Below are 23,157 nucleotides of genomic sequence, written 5' to 3'. Positions count from 1 at the left end.
TCTCTCAGCATGTCATGGTGGGTTTTATTTGCTATTTTGTGGTGTTCACTCTTAGGCACGGGGGCACTTATATGGCAAGTACAGAACTTCACAGGTACCCGGGGCTCCTCTGTGACTCTGCACATGTGGCCCACCAGCTGCCAGGATCTGTTTCCCGGCAGCCACCAGGTGCCATGCCACAGCCAGAGGCAGGGAAGTCATCTTCCCTTCTCATGGCTCTACTGCTCCAACCCACGGTGGACAGGCAACTACCAGGGGACCACAACTTCCATGCCAGGAGGCATGCAGTACCTGGATAGGAGGTGAAAAAAAGACTCTCCCTCACTTACTCAGCTGCCAAATATACAATGGAATTGCCAGTCCAGGGCAGGGATGGCCACCACCTTGCCTTGCCTTATGGTGCTGCAAGGCACACATTGACCCTGAACTTCCCACGTTTGTTCACAAGCCACTCCTAGGGCCAAAAAGTGGTGGCAGAGTGCTGCCTATGGCACCTCCCAACTTCCTCCCCACCAATCCAACCTGGTTGCTAGCTCAAGAAGAGGGCAGCAGTAGTCATGGGGCACAGGCAGGGAGGGTGTGAGAGACTGGGGAGCAGACAGCCAAGAACCCATCCTGGGGAAATGGAAGGAGGAGGGACCAGGAGTGAGAGTGAGCTGAGGCTCCAAGCCCCCAAAGCATGCTCCATTGTGCCATCATAGTTCACTTACAAAATACAAACTCTAAGATAAAATTATTAAGAATTTCATAACAGCAATGCAGACCATCAAACACGAAGTGTGGGGACCTTCTGAGCAGGGGATCCTGTGTGACCACACTGGTCCCACACCTGTGAAGCCAGCCCTACCAGCAGACCATGGAATCTAGAGAGAAGGATCTCTGTCAAGCCACAAAAAGTCTACTACACCTTTCCTCCAGGGTCATGGGTGTATACTCACTTTAAGTTTCATAACCTGGTGGGGTACTCAAGTGACTAATGTCTGAAGATGAAAATCCTGTTTCAAGGTGATTGGCTCCATCCACCTAGGCGTAGAGGTGGCTGGCAGCTTCTTACAAAAATAAATAAATAAATAAATTCTATATCACCAAGCACCGTAGTTAAGAAAAGCAAATGCTCTAAGAAATTCAAACTTTTTGAAGAGAGTGATTAGATGATTAGTAAGATAAAATAACAACAGTAACAATAATGATAAATTCATAGACAACTTCTCCATCCATAGTGTCTCAGTAGAAGAAAGGATTTCACAAGCACATCTGTGTTCATTAAGATGTGATTGCTGTTCTTCACTTTTAACTGAATTTGGTAGAAAAGAGAACTGATAAAAATGCATATTTTCTCAAGTCACAGAAGAGAAAAAGTTAAATAGTGTGATACTGTGGCTTATAATAAGAAATATATATTTGGTCTTCTTGCCTGCTTCAGGCATTGAGCTCCTAAAATCCTGGGCATTTCCTACATGATAAAAGCGATTAAGGTGTCAATATTCATAACAAAGCCCTTTCAACCACACGTGAGTTAATGTTAATGAAGTGACTTTTGGGAAGCACCTAAGGATGGGGTCTCGTTGCCAGGAGAACCAACTATGTGATTAGAAGGTTGGAATTTTCAGTCCCATCTCCAGATCTCTGGGGAGGGGAAAGAAACTAGAGACTGAGTATAATACCAATGGCCAGTGTTTTAATCAATCATGCTATGCAATGAAGCCTCTATAAAAACCCAAAACGACAGGGTTCAGAGAGCTTCCAAGCTGATGTACCAGAATGCTTCCACATGCCGCTGTGCCAGGCCCCAAACTCTATGACGACAGAAGTTCCTTTGCTCAGGACCTCGCTCTATGTGTCTCTTCATCTAGCTGTTGATTCGTATCCTTTGATACCCTTTGTAATAAACCAGCAATCTAGTGAGTAAACTGGTTTCCTGAGTTCTATGATCTACTCTAGCGAATTAATCAAACTCGAGAAAGGGTCATGGGAATCTCTGATTTACAGCCAGTCGGTCAGAAGCATAGGTAACAACCTCGACTTGCGATTAGCATCTGAAGTGAAGGGCAGTCATGTGGGACTGAGCCATTAACATGTGGAATCTGATGCTATCTCTGGGTAGGCAGTGTCAGAATTGAGTTGAATTGTAGGATGTCCAGCTGGCATTGGAGAATTGCTTGGTGGTGTGAGGAAAACCCCTGGCCACACATTGTAATTGGTGACTAGAATCATTACATGGTATGTTTATTATGAGAAGTTATCGTCATATTGGCCAAAGTCTTCCAAAAGTCATCAAGTAACAAATACTAAAACAATCAGGCTACAGCTTAGTGAAGAGGTTCAGCTTTTCCTTCTTAATTAAATGGGCTCGTAAGAAGCAGAGAATCAATTTTCTTCCTTTGCCTCACCTCTTTTCTTTTTCCGTCTATGCACATTACATTATGAATATCTCTGAACTTTGCCACCTTTTCCTGTTTTCTACAACATTATTTTATCATGTTTGATAGTAAGCATATTTGACTGTGTTCCTGTTTCATAATTATATCATTTGAATTTAATGCTCAGTTAATGTCAACTTTGAGATTATGATAGTTTCATTAAACATATTTTATGCTATAGTATGTGTTGGTCATTGGTTAAGGCTACGGCAATAAGGACACTAAAGAAACAAAAAAAATTTTAGTTTTATATGAGGTAAATCATTATGCAAACATTCAACTTTATTTTATGGTCTGTTTATATTTCATAATTCCCTTCCATGATGTCAATGGTTTTCATTTAAGTGTATGAATGCAACATACAATATGCAAATTGTTTTGTGTGGCTGTTTCAATAACAAGAAAACAAATAAAATGAAAGTAAAAGGGGCTTTTCCGACTGGAAGTGGGATTTCTGTGGGTGCCGAGGCTAGACTGGAAGTGGTGCTATATAGGGAATGGGGGCAGAGGCGTACCCGCGGGTCGGCAGGCGAGGCGTGAGGCTCGTGGCACTGGGCTGGAGGTCAAGGATGCATTCCAAGACAGTTCTAAAAATATGTCACCAGCTCCACCAGCTTATAGTTGACCTAGCCATGGAAAACCTCATTGGAACCTCATGAGACCAGACCATACGGGCACTCTTAAAAACCCTTCCCATCAAAAAGTATCAGGAATCGGGAATGATACATACCTACCACTTCAAGAAAGTTCCTGTATCAGCCAACAGTTTAGCAAATCAGCTAGTTTCTTTGATCATCAAGCAGACGTAGTCAAACCACTAACACAAAAGAAAGTGTCTCTATGTCAGTGTTTTTCACATTATGTATGTGACCCATTTAGTAGGTCATGAAATCAATTTTGTGAGTCACGACGAACATTTTTAAAAATAAAATAAAATATAAAATATCAGAGTGCTTTGCATGAATCCTTTGCCAGGAGTATATACCTTGCAAGGAATACTAAAGTCAGTTTCAATATGTGGAAAGATATTTGATGGAGGCAATATGATGAATAGAATGTACATTGATTGCCTAAGAAATGGTTTTTCAATCATATGCCCACTGACGTCTTATTTGGTTTTCATAATAACAAAGTTGATGTGCAGTCTAGTTGTATATTACCATGACTTGCAAGTGGATATAAAGTCTGAGATGTTCCACTGAGATTCAGTTGCAAACTGCATTTTTTGGAAAGATGTTATCTAGCCTATAAATATATATATATATATAAGTGACAATTATAATTTTTATTCAAAATTGCTTTTAAAATGGATCATTTCTTTTTTAAAAGAAAGAGGAATAATGAAGCAAAATATGCAGAAGCATGTTCAAGTTCTACTGCTGGATCTGGAAGTGTGAATAGTGACAATATTGAGAATAATATTGACTCTAATCTGCAAACATCAACTTCGTTTGAGCCACATTTCAAAAAGAAAAAAGTAGCTGCAATGTGCTATAATGAAGATTATTTTAAATACGGTTTTATCAAATGTGAAAAACCCTTTGAAAATGACAGGCCTCAGTGTGTTATTTGTAATAAGATTCTTGCAAATGAAAGCTTAAAACCTTCAAAATTAAAAAGGCACTTAGAAACACAGCATGCTGAACTTATGGATAAGCCTCTTGAATATCTTCATAGAAATAAAATAGAGGTAAAGTCATCAACACAATTTCTTAGCTGCTCTACTACTGTTAGTGAGAAAACCTTATTATCATCATATTTAGTTGCATATCATGTGGCAAAAGAGAAAATGGTTCACACAGCTGCTGAAAAAATTATTCTTCCAGCATGTTTGGATATGTGCGTACAATTTTTGATGATAAATCTGCTGAGAAATTAAAAACTATTCCTAGTGATAACACAATATCTCTTCGAATTTGTACGATTGCCGAACAGTTAGAGGCAATGCTTATTACTCGGTTACAGTCGGGAACAAATTTTGCAATCCAGTTTGATGAAAGCACAGATACTGGAAGCCACACAGCACTTTTAGTCTATGTCAGATATGCGTGGCAAGGTGATTTCATGGAGGATTTTTTGTGTTGTTTAAACTTAACCTTACACCTAAGTGGATTAGATATTTTCACAGAATTAGAAAAGTGCATTGTTGGTCAGTATAAATTAAACTGGAAAAACTGCAAAGGAATTAAAAGTGACGGAACAGCAAACATAACTGGAAAACAGCAATTTAAAAATTGCTAGAAGTTACTAGTGCTGCATGGAATCATTGTTTTATACATCGTGCAGCGTTAGCATCCAGAGAGATTCCACAGAAGCTCACGGAAGTATTGAAAAAGGCAGTGAAAGTTCTTAATTTTATTAAAGGAAGCTCACTAAATAGCCGACTTTTTGAAACATTTTGTTCAGAAATTGGAGCTAATTATACCCACTCACTGTATCATACCAAAGTTCGTTGGTTGTCTCAAGGGAAAATACTAAGCAGGGTTTATGAACTCAGGGATGAGATCCACGTTTTTCTCGTTGAAAAGAAATCTCATTTGGTTTTGAGGATGATATTTGGGTAACGAAACTGGCATATTTAACTGATATTTTTGGCATCCTTAATGAACTAAGTTTAAAACTACAGGGGGAAAACAGTGACATATTCCAACAGGCCGAACATACCCAAGGATTCCAAAAGACATTATTGTGGCAAGCAAGTCTTAAAAGCAACTGTCCTAGCTACTACATGTTTCCAATGTTTTTGCAGCACATTGAAGAGAATGTTATCAATGAAAACATTTGGGAAGAAATAAAACTAGAGATATTGTTGCATCTCACTTCTCTCTGTCAAACCTTTAACCATTTATCCCCAGAAGAGAAATTTGAAACATTAAGACAGAATTGTTGGGTAAAAGATCCGTTTGCTTTTCGAAACCCAGAATCAATAATTGAGTTAAACTTGGTGCCTGAAGAAGAAAATGAATTACTGCAGCTCAGTTCTTCATATACATTGAAGAATGATTATGAAACATTAAGTTTATCAGCATTTTGGATTAAGATAAAGGAAGACTTTCCTTTTATAAGTAGAAAGAGTATCCTGCTATTATTACCATTCACAACAACTAGTTTGTGTGAACTAGGGTTTTCAGTCTTAACCCAGTTAAAAGCAAAGGAAAGGAATGGATTAAATGGTGCAGCAGATATACGAGTAGCATTATCCTCCTGTGTTCCAGACTGGAATGAACTTATGAACAGGCAAGCACACCTACCACGTTAAATAAATCTTTTTTTTTTTAATTGGAGTATAGTTACTTTACAATGTCATATAAATAAATCTTACCTGGTTTTTATTTTTGCATTTCTTATTTTGTGATTTTTTTATGTGTTGTATTTAAATGTTAATAAAGCACTGTATGTGATACCTTTGTTTTTATTTTGTTATGTTTTAATACTAATAAAATCATAATGTAATTTTTTAAAAAAGAAAGTAAAAGGGAAAAATTTGCCATCTACAACTTCAAAGGAATATTATCATATCAATATGCTTAATCTAATTAGTACATAACTATGTGATTCTCTGCCTCTTTATTACTTTTTTACCTTTGGAGTAAAAATTCTTTTTAAAATCCTAGCTTCAAAGAGCTTTAATATGTCCTCCATTCTAGGAGCTTTAGTGTACTTCAGTAAGTCTGTCTTACATCCTCAATTCCAATGGCTTCAATACACTTGAGTAAATCTCTCCCACAGCCCCACTTTGAACCTTGTCTTCAACTCCAACATTTAACCTAAAAATACCTCTCTCTGACTAAAGTTTCTATCACGCCAGCTCTCTCTTTCCTACACCCCACTTTTAGACTTGGACTACATGCCACTGACTCCTCCAATGATCCATGCTAGCCTCATGTCCTTCCCTGTCTAACCGGGACACTGTGCTTTACCACTTGATGTATCATCTCTCTCCAAGTTTACCTCCCTAGACTTCTGCCCAGTTTCACAAGAACTTCAACACAATTTATTAAATTTTTTGTTGGTCTTCTCCCTCATTATTCACTTAACATTCACCTCGAGTTCCCAATCTGACCCTAAACTCAGTCTCAGCAGATGGTCTTGTCTTAAACACCACTGCATAAATTGTTAAGTCTCAACAACTTTCCTCCCTTTGTCCATGCTCAGAGAAAGAAACATGTCTCCATTCCTTCACAATCAATTCTCTACCGTTTCATCATCTCATGCCTCCCCAATCTTCTACTACCTTGGAGACCTTGCCCTATTTCTATCTCTCCTATAGGTTCAACCTCTCTCTCTCTACTAAATCCTTCCTTTCAGATTATAAGCATGCCCATCTTTCACCCATTTTTTTTTAAAAAAGCACAATAATAAAACATCTTCTCGTGCCATAGTGGCTCACTCTCATCTCTACCTACTATATGAGTTTACATTTCACATCATATTTTTCCCACCTTACCCTCACTCTATCTCCCTTCAGCCAGTTAAACTCAACTCACATTTTGGGCATCAGTACATGTATCATTTTCTTGGGGAAATCATTCTTGCTGCCCAAGACGGATCAACGTCCTTTGTCAAACACGTTCAATAATCTGTGTTCCCTTCCTTCAGAGATTTATCCCAATTTGTAATTATATGTAATTACCATGATTCATTTATTAATTTTCTCCCCACTACTCTTACAGCTTTGGGAGAGGAGGCACTATGTCTGTCTTTGATCAACAATGTCCCTTCAGTGTATTACATAGATCCTAGAACATATTTGGTGTTCAATAAATGTTTGTAAGTGAATGAATAGGTTCATTGATTATTTCTCTTAGATACATCTTTTAAAAGTTTATTGTAGCTCTTAAATCTAGACAAACAAATATGAGTCTTTTAGGAAAAATAAAACACCTACTTTTTTCTTCATAGTAGTGATGCTAAAAGGGGGAAAGCGGGAGGAAGCAAGATGGTGGAGTAGAAGGACGTGCTCTCACTCCCTCTTGCAAGAACACCAGAATCACAACCAGCTGCTGGACAACCATCGACAGGAAGACACTGGAACTCGCCAAAAAAAATACCCCACATCCAAAGACAAAGGAGAAGCCACAATGAGATGGTAGGAGCGGCACAATCACAGTAAAATCAAATCCCATAACTGCTGGGTGGGTGACTCACAAACTGGAGAACACTTATACCACAGAAGTCTACCCACTGGAGTGAAGATTCTGAGCTCCATGTCAGGTTCCCAACCTGGGGATCCGGCAAAGGGAGGATGAATTCCTAGAGGATCAGACTTTGAAAGCTAGTGGAATTTGAATGCAGGACTCTGACAGGACTGGGGGAAACAGAGACTCCACTCTTGGAGGACACACACAAAGTAGTGTGCACATCAGAACCCAGGGGAAGGAGCAGTGACCCCAGGGGAGACTGAACCAGACCTACCTGCTAATGTTGGAGGGTCTCCTATAGAGGCGGGCGGTGGCTGTGGCTCACTGTGGGGACAAGGACACTGCAGCAGAAGTTCTGGGAAGTACTCCTTGGCGTGAGCCCTCCCAGAGTCCGCCAATAGCTCCACCAAACAACACAGGTAGGGTCCAGTGTTGGGTTGCCTCAGGCCAAACAACCAACAGGGAGGGAACCCAGCCCCACCTATCAGCAGTCAAATGGATTAAAGTTTTACTGAGCTCTGCCCACCAGAGAAACAGTCAGCTGTACCCACCACCAGTCCCTCCCATCAGGAAACTTGCACAAGCCTCTTAAATAGCCTCATCCACCAGAGGGCAGACAGCAGAAGCAAGAAGAACTACAATCCTGCAGCCTGTGGAACAAGAACCACATTCACAAAAAGATAGACAAGATGAAAAGGCAGAGGGCTATGTACCAGATGAACGAACAAGATAAAACCCAGAAAAACACCTAAATGAAATGGAGATAGGCAACCTTCCAGAAAAAGAATTCAGAATAATGATAGTGAAGATGATCCAGGACCTCAGAAAAAGAATGGATGCAAAGATAAAGAAGATGCAAGAAATGTTTAAAAAAGACCTAGAAGAATTAAAGAACAAACAAACAGAGATGAACAATACAATAACTGAAATGAAAACTATACTACAAGGAATCAATAGCAGAATAACTGAGGCAGAAGAACAGATAAGTGACCTGGAAGACAGAATGGTGGAATTCACTGCTGCAGAACAGAATTAAAAAAGAATGAAAAGAAATGAAGACAGCCTAAGAGACCTCTGGCACAACACTAAACGCAACAACATTCGCATTATAGAGGTCCCAGAAGGAGAAGAGAGAGAGAAAGGACCCGAGAAAATATTTGAAGAGATTATAGTCGAAAACTTCCCTAACATGGGAAAGGAAATAGCTATGCAAGTCCAGTAAGTGCAGAGAGTCCCATACAGGATAAACCCAAGGAGACACATGCCAAGAAACACAGTAATCAAACTGGCAAAAATTAAAGACAAAGAAAAATTACTGAAAGCAGCAAGGGAAAAATGACAAATAACATACAATGGAACTCCCATAAGGTTAACAGCTGATTTCTCAGCAGAAACTCTACAAACCAGAAGGGAGTGGCATGATATACTTAAAGTGATGAAAGGGACTAACCTACAACCAAGATTACTCTAACTGGCAAGGATCTCATTCAGATTTGATGGAGAAATCAAAAGCTTTACAGACAAGCAAAGGCTAATGGAATTCAGCACCAGAAAACCAGCTCTACAACAAATACTAAAGGAACTTCTCTACGTGGGAAACACAAAAGAAGAAAAGGACCTACAAAAACAAACCCAAAACAATTAAGAAAATGGTCATAGGAACATACATATCGATAATTACCTTAAATGTGAATGGATTAAATGCTCCAACCGAAAGACACAGGCGAGCTGAATGGATACAAAAACAAGACCCATCTATATGCTGTCTACAAGAGACCCACTTCAGACCTAGGGACACATACAGACTGAAAGTGAGGGGATGGAAAAAGATATTCCATGCAAATGGAAATCAAAAGAAAGCTGGAGTAGCAATACTCATATCAGATAAAATGGGCTTTAAAATAAAGAATCTTACCAGTGACAAGGAAGGCCACTACATAATGATGAGGGGATCAATCCAAGAAGAAGATATAACAATTAAAATTTTTATGCACCCAACATAGGAGCACCTCAATACATAAGGCAACTGCTAACAGCTATAAAAGAGGAAATTGACAGTAATACCGTAATAGTGGGGGACCTTAACACCTCACTTACACCAATGGACAGATCATCCAAAATGAAAATAAATAAGGAAACTGAAGCTTTAAATGACACAGTAGACCAGCTAGATTGAATTGATAATTATAGGATGTTCCATCCAAAAACAGCAGATTACACTTTCTTCTCAAGTGGACACGGAACATTCTCCAGGATAGATCATACCTTGGGTCACAAATCAAGCCTCAGTAAATTTAAGAAAATTGAAATCATATCAAGCATCTTTTCTGACCACAATGCTATGAGATTAGAAATTAATCACAGGGAAAACAAAAGTAAAAAACACAAACACATGGAGGCTAAACAATACGTTACTAAATAACCAAGAGATCACTGAAGAAATCAAAGAGGAAATTAAAAAATACCTAGAGACAAGTGACAACGAAAACATGATGATCCATAACCTTTGGGATGCAGCAAAAGCAGTTCTAAGAGGGAAGTGTATAGCTATACAACCCTACCTCAAGAAACAAGAAAAAGCTCAAATAAAAAATTTAACCTTATACCTAAAGGAACTAGAGAGAGAAGAACAAACAAAACCCAAAGTTAGCAGGAGGGAAGAAATCATAAAGATGAGAGCAGAAATAAATGAAATAGAAACAAAGAAAACAATAGCAAAGATCAATAAAACTAAAAGCTGGTTCTTTGAGAAGATAAACAAAATTGATAAACCATTAGCCAGACTCATCAAGAAAAAGAGAGAGAGGACTCAAATTAATAACATTAGAAATGAAAAAGAAGAAGTTACAACAGACACCACAGAAATACAAAGCATCCTAAGAGACTACTACAAGCAACTCTATGCCAATAAAATGGAGAACCTGGAAGAAATGGACACATTCTTAGAAAGGTATAACCTTGCAAGACTGAACCAGGAAGAAATAGAAAATATGTACAGACCAATCACAAGTAATGAAATTGAAACTGTGATTAAAAATCTTCCAACAAACAAAAGTCCAGGACTAGATGGCTTCACAGGTGAATTCTATCAAACATTTAGAGAAGAGCTAACACCCATCCTTCTCAAACTCTTCCAAAAAATTGCAGAGGAAGGAACACTCCCAAACTCATTCTATGAGGCCACATCACCCTGATACCAAAACCAGACAAAGATATTACAAAAAAAGAATATTCCAGACCAATATCACTGATGAATATAGATGCAAAAATCCTCAACAAAATACTAGCAAACAGAATCCAACAACACATTAAAAAAGGATCATACACCATGATCAAGTGAGATTTATCCCCGTTATGCAAGGATTCTTCTGAGACTGTCATACAGCGTGAAGTAAGTCAGAAAGAGAAAAACAAATATTGTATATTAATACATGTATATAGAACCTAGAAAAATGGTACAGATGAACCAGTTTGCAGGGCAGAAGTTGAGACACAGATGTAGAGAACAAATGTATGGGCACCAAGGGGGGAAAGCTGTGTGGGGGTGGGGGTGGGGGTGTGATGAATTGGGCTATTGGGATTGACGTGTATACACTGGTGTGTATAATATTGATGACTAATAAGAACCTGCTGTGTCAAAAAATAAATTAAATAAAATTCAAAAATTAAAAAAAAAAAAGTAAAGGCAACCCAAATACCCTCAAAGGATGAATGGGTAAACAAAATGTGATGCATCTATACAATGGAATATTGTTCAGCCATAAAAAGGAATGAAGTGCTGATTCATGCTACAACATTGATGAACCTCAAAAACATTATGCTAAGTGAAAGAAGCCCGACTATAAGGGCCAAGTATTATATGATTCCACTCATATGAATTATCCAGAATAGGCAAATCCTTAGAGACAAAAGCTAATTGGTTGTTGCCAGAAGCTGAGGGGCAGCAGGGGGAAGAAAGAGTGACTGCTTAATGGGTACAGGGTTTCCTTTAGGGATAAAAAAATGTTTTGGAACTAGAGACGGGTGGTGGTTGTACAACATGTGAATGTACTAAATTCTACTGAATTGTAAAAAAGAATTATAAAAATAAAAGGGAGAAAGCATGTGTAGAGAGAGAAAAAAAGGATTAGCTTGGGAATTGGGAAACCAATTCTCTGCCTCTGTCTCCCTATTCACTGTGAGAAATAAATGTGAATTTCTTGAAGCTTATTTCTTCCACTGAAATTGTCTAATTTTCAAGTTATTGTCCACTAAAGCAATTAATGGGCTATTCCTAGAAGGAAACTTTGAAAAAAGTTTTATATATCTACACATATTTTGAAGTTCCTTTCACTTATCAAGCACCTATGAAACAAATGTTAATTTGACCTATTGACTTGTTTTAAAATAAGATACTATGTAATAGATCATACATCCATGGTGACCTTCATTCCTGAATATAACTACTTTAATATGCTACAGAAAAAGTTTTCTTTAGCAGCCCAACTTCAAGTACACATTGAAACTAGGGACTTCAATACCATTTAATTTCTCTGATGAAAAGATGATGAATGTGGTGTAAAAATATGATAAGAGAGTGTCTATTTCTAGTTGGAAATTTTAACAATCTATTAGTAATTAATTTTCCATGGATTTTCCATTTTTCTTTATCCTAGAAGATATGGTTTCATTTTTTTTCCCAAGTAAGTTTCAAAGTGTGTCTTTTTCAATACTTTTATATTCTTATAATGCATCTCCCAACAAACTGTGTCTGCCTTGGATTTGTCTAAAATAAAGGATAAAAAATTAAAAACTAACACTTTAAAAAAATTTTATTATGAGTTTACCAAAATGAAACTCCCATCAAAGAAAACTGTATCTCTCTCCCTCTCTTATTATTTTTTTCTTTTGTGAATATTAAGTAATAGACTGGCTGGTACTCCAATAGTTCTACCACAGAATAAATTTAAGTTAAATTCCTGAGGTAGGTTTCATCTGGTACTCCTATTTCTAAAGACACCACCATGTGGAAAGATGTTCTAAACTAATAAATGTAAACCTGAAGGAAAACACTTGGCTGAACATACATAGCTGGTCTTTAGACAAAGAGTTCAATTGTGCTTTATGAAAGTAATGCCACTAAGCAAAAAAGACAGAGCCCTTTTTAAAGTCCTCATAAGTAACTGTGTTAAGTCTCATATCCAGAGGACTGAGATTTCCAAATGACATTTAGCAACAATGCTGACTATAAGAAAAGAGACATACCTCAGCAAAATATTTAGGTTGTAAACGTTTAGGGAATTAAAGAGCTTATAAGTGGTCATTAACACAAAGGGATGCATAGCTAAAGAAATAGAAAATGAAGCAGGAACTGTTAATGTTTTTCATAGTCAGCATATAAACCAAAGAATGTGGTTTGTAATGATCATGTATGCATAGATTTGTCTTTAAAGACACTGTGGTAAAGCCAATGTCAAAGTAAGCTCAGCGTGCTGGAACAAACACTTCTGTACACCACCGACCTACTAACAAAGGTATCGACCTCAATTTGCCTTGAAACTCTTAGCCTGTGCCAAACGAGAGTCATCTTTGAAGATTAAAACTAGGCAGCATTCACCAGTCCAGCTGATGCTCAAAACTAATATTGAGCATGGTGGTTCCTCAAAATATTAAACATAGAATTATCATATGGTTTCAGTAATTCTACTTCTGGAATTGGGTTTATACCCAAAAGAATTGAAAACAAGGACTCAAACAGATATTTGTACACCAAAGTTCATGGCAGCATAATTCACAGCAACCAAAAGGTAGAAAGAACCCAAATGTCCATTAAATGGATAAACAGAAAAACGTGGTATACACATACAATGGAATATCATTCAGCCTTAAAGGGGAAGGAAATTCTGACACATGCTACAACATGGATGAAACATAGACATTATGCTAAGTGAAATAAGAAGCCAGTCACAAAAGGACAGATACTACATGATTTCATTTTTATGAGGTACCTAGAGCAGGCAAATTCATAGAAACAGAAAGTGGAATGGTAGATGCTAGGGACTGAGAGAAAGGAATGGGAGTTGTTGTTTAATGGGTACAGAGTTTCAGTTTGGGAAGATGAAAAAGTTCTGAAGATGGACAGTGGTGGTGGATGCCAACGATATGAGTGTACTGAAATGTGACTGAATATTACACTTAAAAATTATTAAAATGGTAAATTTTATGTTATGGATATTTTACTATTGTTTTAATCTCATATAAGAAATAGCCATATAAAATTTAGAAAATACTGATAAGCAAAAAGTTCTCATAATTTTACAAGCCTCATATAACTACTGTTAACTGTTAATGTAGGAGGAAAAAACCCTAAAACCAATGATTATGCTAAATTGACACACCTATTCACATCCCTCAAGGAAAAACAAAAAGTGGAATAGTTTAAGCAACAGTTTTAAACCAAGTTTAAAGGATCTTAAAACTCATCTTTTACATATGGAAAAAAAGAAATACAAAAGAGTTCCAGAGGGGTTAAGGAAACTCCTCAACTTCATAAAACTGAAAATATATCTTGACTCTTATCTAGTACTCATTAACAAAATATCTATTTTATAAATATTTTATCCTACCTGGGAAAAAGCTGAGTCCTAAACAAATTAAGTCTATCCATGTAGCCAATGTGTTTCACATTTAAAGCCTTGCTGAAGAGATATAAATAGTCCAAGGCTGTAGCACTTTAATAATTAGCAGATAGAAAGGAGGTGGAGAGGACCATTTAGATGACAGCAGATCTTCTATTAGGTATACAAGTACCGGAAATGATGTAAATTTGAGTCAAACATTATTGTTACTGCTTTGTGTTTTCATCTTTTTTTCCCATATATATAGATTACTCATTGTCATATGGTTTCTTGAAAGCCTGAAAGTTAATCTTTAATGTGGAAAGGAAAATTGGTTAACACACTGAGAGCTTGTGCCGTGGCTCTTAATACTTCATGTGCTCTCACTGCAATAAGAGGGAAAGAATCCACTTGATCTGGAATATGGCCCCTGGAAATTGAACTTGACTTGAGCTTTAAACAAATATACACACTTTATGTGCACTGTTCAAAATTGAGGTTTATCAAGAGTATATGTCTATTAACCACGTGCTAAAAAGAAGAGTTGGGAGGTCTTTAAAATACACATATCTGCATTTATCACACAAACTCGATCCAACTTATTTTTGTCTGTGTGGATTCTTCCATTCACACTTCATATCCCAGAGAAAGGCTAAGTAATTTGTTACTTAAAAACAAAACAAAACAAAAAATCTTGATGACACTTCTTGGTTAGGTCCCAACATTATTAAGGTATGAGAGGACAGCGTAGTAACCGATTCGGGAAGGGAATGTGCTCTCTTCTCAGTGACCCTTGGCCTCATTTGTGACCATGTTTGCTCCTCCCCTGAATGCTTATCACTCCCGTGACCCGAGAGGAGAAATGATTCATCTCCTCAAAGATGAACTTTCCAGGGTGTTTATTATTTGGCATTTGGCTGACTCACACATAGAGCAGAATTTTTTATTACTCTTCCTTTGATTTCTGTTTAATGCTTAGGTTCCCGAACATGACCTTTTTCGCCTCCCATGACTTGTACATGCATTTCCTTAGGAAGAAATGCCCTTCCTCAAACACTACTCTCCTGGTGAGCACCCTCAAGTCCAGCTTAGTAAGGAACCTCCTCTGGGAAGCTTTCCAGGCACCTCCCTCCTATCTCTCATTGGATTGATCACACACAGCCCTGTGTTACAGGGGTGCCCTGACACGGACGTCTATTGTTCCATTTATTCCACTACATTGCAATGTTCTTACACTCATAAAAGAAGAAATATGGGCTAATTTTTGTCTCTGTATTACCTGCACCTAAAACAGTGTGAAGTACTAACAGATCCCAATTAATTTTTGTTAAATGTTGATTATTTGAACTCTAAAAAGTAGTCTATTACTTTACCAGAGAAGCTGAGATTTAAATCTAGGTGTGTGTCCAAAGCCAGTATTTCCTCTCCAGCATGCTATCTGTGTATCTGTTCACTAAACCCCATTTCTTCTGCCTTCTGACGACACAGCTAGATTTCATTTCCCAGCCTTATATAAGTAGAAGTGACATATACCCCTTCAGGGTCTGGCCCCTCAAAATAAGTTCCTGCCAATCTTCTACCACTATTTCACCTCTTGTTTGCTGGCTAGATTCAGTAGATCCAATAGAGGGATCTAAGACCCTAGAAAATGGCAGAGCCACCCGATAGAGAAAGCCTAGCATCCCAAGTCACCATGTGAAGGAGACCAGGAATACCCAAGTAGAACTATTATGTGAGCAACAAATAATTTCATCTGGCTGTAAGCTCCTAAAAATTTTGAGGCTTTTTTCAGCAGTTTGCCTATCCTGATTAATACAATTCCAGAATTGTAATTTTCATACCTTTTTTGTTTTCATTTTTTAAAGCTATATGTACACTGTGGAAATTTAAAGATATAAAAAGAATAAAGAAGAAAAATAGTTCTCATCACTCAGAGATAAACCCTGTTTTATTTTTCTTATATATCTTCCCAGTCTTCTTTCGGGGAGTGGGGGAGTGGGGCAGTGGGAGGTATAGATATAATAAAGAGAACAAAGAGATGTTATTTAAAAGATGGAAACAGAGGTTTTCTTGAAGAGAACTTTTCATTTTGTTCCTTAATGGATTCTTTTATTTTGAAGTGATGGGCCCCAGGGCATAGTATGGAATGATTAAATTAGATTGCTTTGCATAATAAGTAAAAGGGTTTTGAGATTCCCTGGGCCATGCAGGAGCTTAAGAGAAGAGTGAAGGAGCCAAGAGGAGGAGAAAGGAAAGGAGGCTGGTGAGGAAGAGAAAGGTTCCATCAGGACAGGAGAAGGCTAGGACCTGGACCTGGGAGAGCAATACCAATGAGAACTTCCCAGCACTGGGAATTCCCGAAACACATTTAAGAATAAGAGTGTGTATTATTTGGTCCTAACATTTTTGCCATGGTGTGTCCTGCTGGCCCATGATGCAAATCCTTTGCCATTTATACCCCTGAGTGTTTAATAAAGTCTCATCTCTATGAATGTTTATATGAGTGGTGTTTTAAGAAAGAAAATCAAGGGAAATGGCAAGAAGTGAGACGTAATAGAAATTACAATCTCAGAGGGGGCAGGATGTCAGAGAAAGAGATGACGAAGAAAAACTTGGCACTGGGGACTTCCCTGGTGGCGCAATGGTTAAGAAGCCACCTGCCAATGCAGGGGACATGGGTTTGAGCCCTGGTCCGGGAAGATCCCACATGCCAGAACAACTAAGCCCATGCGCCACAACTACTGAACCTGTGGTCTAGAGCCTGTGAACCACAACTACTGAGCCCTCGTGCCACAACTACTGAAGCCCACGGGCCTAGAGCCCATGCTCTGCAACGAGAGAAGCCACCGCAATGAGAAGCCCACGCACCACAACGAAGACTAGCCCCCGCTCGCCACAACTAGAGAAAGCCTGAGCACAGCAACAAAGACCCAAAGCAGCCAAAATTAATTAATTAATTAATTAGTTAGTTAAAAAAAAACTTGAGACTGCTTCATCAAATAACATGTCATGTACATTTGCCCAATCTTTAATGTCTCTGAAAATATGCTTTTTAATGGCTGCCTGCCATTCCAGTGTATGAACGCACCATCACTTACTTAACCTTTCCCTATTTGGTGCATTTAGATCGTTTCCAGTTTTCCACTGTTAAACATACTTCCTCACGAAACACACGCATGTATAAAATCTGGGTCCAGATTTTCTGGTTTAGCCAAGGTTTGGTTTGTTGTAATGAACAAAAAGTCACTCAGATCTGCTGAAGTAGAGAAGTGCAACTTCATATAAGGATCCAGCATTACTGCACAAAACCCACAAGCTCATGTATTCAGTCTCATGAGGAACCGGTACAGGAGGTACTACTGCAAAATCACCAGAAATTGCCATCTCATTGCTTCTTTCAGAGGATACCCATTTTCTCTGCCTCTACACATGTGTATAAGAGAGAGAATTTACAATTGATGTTCATATTAAATAATGTATAAAAGATACACAGTAAGTTCTAATAGCAATCTCCAATTCCTTCTAAGAAACTTCTAGATGTCATATAACTAATGTGACTAGGCTACTTTCCTTACCTGTCCTGTATCCTATACTTATGTCTCTTTTTCTCATGTGTATTCTTATTCCATGTGTTTTCAATGGGAGTCCTGTTTCTCACTTCAGGCCCAAGAGGCCCTGAAGTCTTATTCATTCACTGTTTATCAGCTCCAGAAATGGCTACTTAATACTTCCAACCCAGTTGTCTCTCTCACTTGAGGGCTCTGTCCCTGTGGAATGACTGCTACATTCTCTCTGCAGAAGGAGCCTTCTTCGGTATGAGTGGTGGGGGCAGTGACAGTGGTCTGTGTCTCCTCCATAACCTCAGTCAACTTCTGCTGTCTTTGTGTCCACATTGGCATCTAATGTCTGGCAGGCTCTTGACTTCATCCCTGTTCACTACTATGGTTTTCCATTTGTGGTCCATGGAGGCGTTTACCTTGTTTTTGAGTTGGCAAGGTCCTCACAGATATCTCCTTATAAAGATTATCTATCATCGCTCTTTGAAGCAGAGAGGATGTGTTCTTAGCCTGGAAGTCCTCTTTGCTTAATTCTTCTCATCCTTGTACGTATTGACTTTCCTCAAGCACTATGACATGGGGTCTTCCCCCAGTGTCCAGAGAAGGAGGGCATGGGCTGGGCAGATACCACAAAAGATGTCTATACACATCCTTAGGATAAATTCTTAGAAGTGGGATTTTTGTTTGAAAGGTATGACACATAGCTTTTGATATGTATTGTAAAATCACCCTTTAGAATGGTTAAATCAAGTTATGCTTCTACTAGCAGTATGAGAGAGCAGCCAGCCCTAGGCATTCTCAGGAGCTGTAATTGAAATCGGCATTTATTCAACATTACTTCTGATGAGGTCAAAATCATGCATCACCTTTCCCTTTCATCAGGGTCATACTTCAGGGAAAGCCACACTGAGATAATAGTTTGGCACTTCCTGGATGGGGATCACAGAGTTCTCTTCCTGTCACTTTGCATCTTTGGACTACCTTCACGTTCTTACATAAACGCAACTGGGCAAATGGGATGTATAATATTGTGTTTTATAATAAGAAATATGTATTTGATCTTTGTTTCTGGCATAGAACTCCTAAAACTCTTGGAATTTCCTAAATGATAAAAGTCATAAAAAGTGTTTTGATATTCACAGCAAACCCCTTTTAACCACACCTGAATTTATGTTAATGAGGTGACTTTTGGAAAGCACCTAAGGATGGGGGCCCATTGTCAGGAGAACCAACCAGGTGATCAGAGGGTTGGAATTTTCAGCCCCACCCCCTGACCTTAAAGGGGAGAAGGGCTGAAGGTTGAATCAACTGCCAACACCAATGATTTCATCAATCGTGCCTATGTAATGAAGACTCCATAAGAACACAATAGGACTGGGTTCAGAGAGATTCTGGGTTGGTAAGCATGTAGAGATTAGGGGAGAATGGCAAACCCACAGAGCCCCTTCCCACATACCTTGCCCTATACATCTCTTCTATCTGGCTTTCCCTGAGTTATGTCCTATTATAATAAACTGGTAATATAGTCGTAAAAGGTTTCTCTGAGTTCTGTGAGCCACTCTAGCCTATTAATAGAACTCAAGGAGTGTGTCATGGGAACTTCAGATCTATAGACGGTCGATCAGAAGCACAGGTGAAAACTTGAACTTGCGATTGGCATCTGAAGTGGAAGCAGCGGGCAGTCTCGTGAGACTGAGCCCTTAACCTGTGGGATTGGATGCTATCTCCAGGTAGGTGGTGTCAGAGTTGAATTAATTACTTGGTGGTGTTGGAAAAAACATATACGAAAGAATGCATAGTTATTATTACATAGAATCTGTGGACTAAGCATTAGTAGTTTAGTACAAATTTTACCAGAATATATGATGCTAGATCCAGGTCACATAACATTCTAAAGGCATATAGGCATATGCTTATAAATTTTTATTATTCATAATTTCTAGACTAAGCTTTCTAAAGGCTATGTTTACAACCATCCAAAGCAATTATGCTGGAATTTTAGGAGATTTTATTGAGTATAAGACACTGCCTCTGGCATTTCCTCCAACCTGGCTGGGTCTCCTCCTGGAGGGCATGGCCACATAACCCCACATTTGACCTTAAGGAGCTGGGAAGTTAGGCTCACTAAGCATACCCAGCTGATAACTCCTGTTTTGTTTTCGTTTGGTTTTGGTTTGTTGGTTTTTCTTTTTTTCTGAGCATGTGTTCTTTGCATTTTTCTCAATAAATCATAATTTTATACGACTTAGGGTCAAAGGGCTCCCTTCCACCGAGCCCCCATGGGACCACCATAGTGCTTTTACACACATTGTCTCACCAAATCCTCATAATAACACTTGAATAGATATTGTTATTCTTCCCATTTCACAAATGAGAAAGCTCAGGGTGCTCACCTTATAGAAACAACCAACATAAATTATGTAGTGGGAGTTTGTTGTTTCTGCCTCAGGCTCAGGTTCCCCGTTCGTGGTATTTGCATCCGGATTTTGTTTTGCAGCAAGTTCTTGTCAGTCCGTGGAATGCAAGTGTGTAGACTCCACATTACATTTGGGGGTGTCCACGTGACTCAGACAGGCCACTCCACTGTCTTCTGGATGCAGAGAATGGTTCAGGGTTGGACACCATTAGGAAGGAGTAACTTCTTCCTCACTCTTGATAGTTCCCTTGTGTCTTAAGGACATTCAAATATTGTAACCAGCCCTCTTTTCCCCCTTTCCTCACTCCACCCAAGGAGAGGTGAAGAGACTTACCTGATTGTTACAGTTGGGAAGAGAACACTGGACATGTTCATCTCCACAACTCCAGGTATTCTCTTAAGAGCCAGGTCTGTGGAAACAAGGGGTCTGCTTTGCCTCCCAAGGGACAGGCTGAGCCCTTACAGGGGGAAGAAAGGCTGCAAGAAAGGCTTGGGCCAATTTACTATTGTCATGGCCTGGTGGCTAATCTGCAATAGTCTCGGGTTCAGTTGTTAAACCCATTTTGTTCTCACACTAAGATAAATTTTAAGGTTTTTGGAGAAGACCTATAGTTTAATAAATCAATAAGGTGCTGAGGGCTTCGCTGGTGGTGCAGTGATTAACAATCCGCCTGCCAATGCAGGGGACATGGGTTCGGTCCCTGGCCTGGAAGGATCCTACATGCTGCGGAGCAGCTGGGCCCGCACCGCAGCTGCTGAGCCTACACTCTAGAGCCCATGCTCTGACACAAGAGAAGCCACGACAATGAGAAGCCCACGCACCGCAATGAAGAGTAGCCCCCGCTTGGCTTGCCTCAGCTAGAGAAAGTCCATGCACAGCAACGAAGACCCAACACAGCCAAAAATTAAAACAAATAAATTAATTAATTTAAAGTAAAATATGCTGCTCACAAGCATATCTTCTTTTATCTCACTTTTTTTTTTTTTATCAGGAGGCCTGATTAAAAGCAAATCAGGGCTTCCCTGGTGGCGTCCAAAAAAAAAAAAAAAAAAAAAAAAAAAAAGCAAATCAATATAGGGGGAAAAAAGGGAAGCACCTGTACCACCACCGTTAACTGCAACACTGATCACTGAAGCCAAACCCTCAGCCTTTCTGCCGATAAAGCTCTGAGTGCTCCTGACCTCCTGGCATATCTTGTCGACTAATGCAGTTCATGGATGGATTGCCACTTCAGCTGATGTCTTGAGTTTCTGCAGCTGATAGAGCAGTGGTTCTCAAACTTTAATGGATACAAGATACTCAGCTGTACTATTTGTTTTACTGGTTGCAGACTGTACCCCCAGAGATTCTGAGTCAATAAATCTGGGGTAGGAACCTTTCATTGATCACACACCCTAGATGATTCTGAGGCAGGAGGAGCTCCACGTACCTTGTTTTAAAAATAACAGGCTAGGGCTTCCCTGGTGGTGCAGTGGTTGAGACTCTGCCTGCTATTGCAGGGGACGCAGGTTTGAGCCCTGGTCTGGGAAGATGCCACATGCCATGAAACAACTAGGCCCGTGTGCCACAACTACTGAGCCTGCGCGTCTGGAGCCTGTGCTCCGCAGCAACAGAGGCTGCGACAGTGAGAGGCCCACGCACCGTGATGAAGAGTGGCCCCTGCTCACCACAACTGGAGAAAGCCCTCGCACAGAAACGAAGACCCAACACAGCCAAAAATAAATAAATAAATTTATTATAAAAATAACTTGCTATCTTACTATGTTGTAAATATCTGGTTCAGGCTGTGAATCTGACAATGTGATATGGGCTCTAATTGGGGAATAGTGGCACAGATGAGAGACTAATTTTGCTCAGTGAAAAGGAAAGGCAAGAGGAGGGTAAGAGAGACTCCCAAATATTTGACCTCTAATTTAAAAGATGAGAAGAAATTTTACAGCTAGGAAGGGGCAAGAAGAGAAAGAATGAGGAGGGAGGAAAGTGCATACAGAAGAATGACAAGTACGATAGCAAAATACGAGACTATCCTGTGGGCTTGTGGTTCCCAAATACAACAGCTGCACCAGAAATCTCCTAAGATATTTATCAAAATGCACATTCCCAGAGCCTCCAACAGACTGACTCAATCGAATCTCTTAGGCAAAGACCTGGGTATCTGGACTTGTAACAAAGGTCACCAGACATTCCGATAAGCAGACAGTATGGGAACTATTGGTAGACCAAGAACTGGTCCAACCTGAAACTCTAGGTCCTTAAGAGAATACAGCATCTGAGAGTTAATGTCAGGAAATATCCAGCCAGGGGATAAAAATATAGCCAAGAAGAAATTCCAAAGCCAGTAATAGGTCAGTCAGAAATTTTCCACAGAGAAAGGGATAGATTACAAAAATGGGAGTTAGGTAAATGAGCTGAACTTCAAAAACCAGAAGATGTAGACAAAGAAGGCAGTTTCTAGAAATAAAGACAAAGTGAGACTGAAAATCACCCTGTGAGAGATCAGGCAGAGGTAGACTTCCTGAACTCTACAAGGTACTGTGCAAGGAGATGGCTTAACAGCAGCCTTAATGTAACTGACCACTTCCACCTGGAGTTGAAAAGACATCCAGTTCAATTAGCTGCTGAAAAGACAAATCTGAGGAAAAATCAGGATTTTCAGAGATTAGAGATTACGGAGTTCCGAGATTATGGTTCAGTAGATACCTGACTTTTAAAAGACAGAGTGAAGAGACACTCAATCATCAAGAGGAGAAAAGGGTAGTGTGAGCTGTCTCTCTTCATTTTATAAATTACCAGAGCCACAGGATTCAACTCCTAGTTCCCCTTAATCTATGCATATAGAACTGTTCTTTAAACTACCAGTAGGTGGCACTGTGGTTTTGGTTTAAAAAAAAGCGTATTACCAATGATAGTAAATTTAGTACCCTGTTTTAAAAAAAAGAACAAGACAAACTTGTGTTAAGGAAAGACTAAAACCAAATTAAAATACCAGATCAATATCTGAAGGCTTATGTATTGTCCTTACTCAG

This window comes from Neophocaena asiaeorientalis, unplaced genomic scaffold (genome assembly GCF_003031525.2).
Source record: "Neophocaena asiaeorientalis asiaeorientalis breed wild unplaced genomic scaffold, Neophocaena_asiaeorientalis_V1.1 scaffold58, whole genome shotgun sequence".
Taxonomy (NCBI): domain Eukaryota; kingdom Metazoa; phylum Chordata; class Mammalia; order Artiodactyla; family Phocoenidae; genus Neophocaena; species Neophocaena asiaeorientalis.
The sequence above is the reverse complement of the archived record's forward strand: the minus strand, read 5'-3'. Positions refer to the sequence as shown.